Below are 3,380 nucleotides of genomic sequence, written 5' to 3'. Positions count from 1 at the left end.
AGGCGTGCGCCACCACCGCCCGGCTTCAACCTATTTTCTTAAGTGTGTTACTCTTTTCATAAGTGTTGATTATCTGGTTGGAATTTGACAGCATTTGCTTATGATAGCATCCTGCTGTATATTCAAGGCTATCCCAGAGCTCATCATACTGTGATCCTCTTGGTCTCAGACTCCCCAAGTGTGCTAGGAATTACACTTGCAACAACCATGCCTAACTCCATGCCTAGTGTCAATCTTGACTTTCATGCATAAATACACTTTTATGTAACAAGTATTTTCTCCAGATTCCATATCTTCAAAACTGAAGTTAGGGCCAGGTGGTGGTGGCGCACGCCTTTAATCCCAGCACTCGGGAGGCAGAGGCAGGCGGATCTCTGTGAGTTCAGTGCCATCCTGGTCTACAAGAGCTAGTTCCAGGACAGGAACCAAAAGCTACGGAGAAACCCTGTCTCGAAAATCCAAAAAAAAAAAACAAAAACAAAAACCAAACTGAAGTTAGAAGTTTAAGCACTGAAAGAAACTGTACAAAACCCTTCTAATTATAATTTTAGCCCCTCCATTTTGTATTTTAAATTCTTTCTCACGCCTGTATAACAAAGGTATTGCTTAATCCATGAGGAGTCTGTATGGAATCTTTAAAGCATTCAGTTTAGTTTTCTAGAAACAGTCTCTTTATACTCATTTCCCTTTGTTAATAACAGAATTAAGAAGCAGTGTCTGTTCAAGAACAGCACAACTGGTGCTTAATGGGCAGTGAGCCAGGTAGGAGAGAAGAGCTGGAATCACAGGGCAGGCTGTAGCAGCAGTCATGTGACAGGAAATGGAGAGCCTTGGTTAGCCCAGTGAGTCAGGGGAAGTGGGAAGTTTGATGACATTATCTTCTGTTGTTTGGTTGCTGTATGATTGGGCCGGGGGCGGGGAGATCAGTTTTTATAATTTTACCTATTTTAGGTATGAAGGAGTAATTTTGTGAGTCAGTTTTAACCTCTTGTTTTCTGATTATTTATTCCTTACTTACAGTCTCTCCATTTACCTTTAAGGGAAAAGTTTTATATGAAAGGCAGATATAAAAAGAATGTTGTTAATGTAGCTGCTTGCATAAAAACCTGCAAATGAATTCAAAACTTTCAATATTAAAATGTTTGTGTTTTTCAAGTTGATTATTAGTGTGCCAAATTGAGCAATGGTACAGTGTAACCCTGGTCCTGTATGTGTACCAAGGCCATGACTGTGTGCTCTGGTGCAGTCCCTACCAAAACATGTTTTCTAAAAATAATAGTGAGCTTTTTGTGTCTTCTTTTCCCTCTCATCAGCACCTTCTCCATATTTTGGGTAAGCGCTTTTTCCCTTTAGATATTTGATGGTGGGATAGACAGCTAACTTAAACATCTGTTTATCACTGCCTGCCTAGTCTGAGTGCAAAATTTCAATTGAATTGCCTCCCAAGAGAGCTTTGAGCTCTTCGGGTAAAACACATCATCTTTTCTTCCCTCCTGGGATTGTGAGCTGAAGGAATTCGTCTAAGTAGTTTACATGCATTTTGCAAATGTTGTATCTCCTGGACTTAGCTATGTTGCTTGTGGAACGCTGCCAGCATGATGAGAATATCTACTTTGTTAACTCAGGTATAATATTGTTTTATGGTATAACAATATGTGTATAAATTTAAAAAGAAAATTATTTTTTACTTATGATTGAATTAAGACAGTTTGCTTACTAACACATAGTTCTTTTAAAATTTCAGTTACCAAATTTAGGTGTTTAACCATTCCTTCATTAAATATTTAGCAATTATCAGCTCTGCTTATTACAAACTTCAGATATACATTGTGAACACCCATTGTACCCCCTTTGTTCTGGACGAGTTTTGGATTTTCTGTGTATTTTTATGTATTTCATAAGGGCTTGGTGAAGAAATAAATTACTGAACTAACTAAAAATACCAAAAAGTAAATGCAGAACTTAGTGTATGTTGGGTGCTGGAGGATGTTCAGAACAAAGGGCCTTCCCTTTTCCTATAATGCTGATTTCTTTCTTTCAAATTTGTCTCATAAGAAAGATGGCTCAGTGGTTGAGTATTGCCTGCTCTTCCAAAGGTCCTGAGTTCAATTCCCAGCGGCCACATGGTGGCTCACAACCATCTGTAATAAGGTCTGGTGCCCTCTTTTGGCCTGCAGGCATACACACAGATAGACTATTGTATACATAACAAATAAATAAATATAAAAAAGAAAGTAACATAATTTATCTTTAAACTACCTGATTATAGAAACTGAAAAATATAAAATATGAATAAACAAATGAAAAGTTAATTAAACGTATCCATTACAGTAAAAGTTATTTAAAAAAGTAGCATATATTGTATTTTGTAATCTTAACATAATGTTCTTAATCTGGTAAAATATATTAACAGATTATTAAAATGAATAATAATTTGTTGGGCTGGCAAGATGACTCAGTGGATAAAGGTGCTTGCCATGAATGCCTGACAAACTTGAGTCACTCCCCAGAACCCAATTAAGGTGAAAGGAAAGAAACTACTCCACATAATTGTTCTCTGACCTCCATACGTGCTATAGCATACGTGTATATACACCACACACTTGATGTGCATACACACATATATGTACACACATCACCAAAAGGGGGGGTGTTTGCTAAAATGAAATATCTGTAATTCTTAGTTTGACATAAGTTTAGGTTTTTTTTATTAGATTGTTTTTATAAAGTTCTGATGACATGGATAGATAGATAATGTGTGCTGTAGAGGAAATAGGAAGGCTATCTACAGTTTATAAATTTCTGCATGTATTTCCTGTATTGTAACTTGTCAGAATCATATCTGAGCCTAGATTTCCTGGTATTGTACCAAGCTCTCATATTCTCAAGTGTTCTCCTGTTGTGTATATCTGGCTTTATTGCCTTAGCGTCTTGCTTTGTGTCATTGATTGCTTTTGTTACTTCTGTTTCTCTCCTGGTGTCTTCTGCTGTGACTGTTAGCACTTGCCCTTCATTGACCCTTTGCTTCTAACATTGTCCTTGTCTATCTGATGTGCTCTGCAAGATTATCTCTTTCCCTGTTCTTCCACCTCCAACTTCTCTTTGTTTTCCCATATCAATTATCAACAGATATTTTCAGTCCTTGTTAGAATACTTCTTATAAAATTGGTCCTCCCAATTGAAATACCTCTTTTAAAAGTATTTCTTTGTGCCCCAAATCTATTTAGTCAGTCTTCTCAAAAGAACTTTAAGAGCCGGGCGATGGTGGCGCACACCTTTAATCCCAGCACTCGGGAGGCAGAGGTAGGCGAATCTCTGTGAGTTCGAGACCAGCCTGGTCTACAGAGCTAGTTCCAGGACAGGCTCCAAAGCCACAGAGA

At 37.7% G+C, this 3,380-nt stretch overlaps 1 protein-coding gene across 1 annotated transcript in view; it reads left to right on the top strand.

Moving 5' to 3' along the window:
• Taf3 (TATA-box binding protein associated factor 3) overlaps positions 1-3,380 on the top strand; it is a 152,724-nt gene that overhangs the window by 58,774 nt on the left and 90,570 nt on the right. The gene's annotated exons all lie outside the window — the stretch shown is intronic.

This window comes from Microtus ochrogaster, chromosome 16 (genome assembly GCF_000317375.1).
Source record: "Microtus ochrogaster isolate Prairie Vole_2 chromosome 16, MicOch1.0, whole genome shotgun sequence".
In the NCBI taxonomy this organism is placed as follows: Eukaryota; Metazoa; Chordata; class Mammalia; order Rodentia; family Cricetidae; genus Microtus; species Microtus ochrogaster.
Note: the sequence above shows the minus strand (reverse complement) of the source record. Positions and strands in the feature narration are given on the sequence as shown.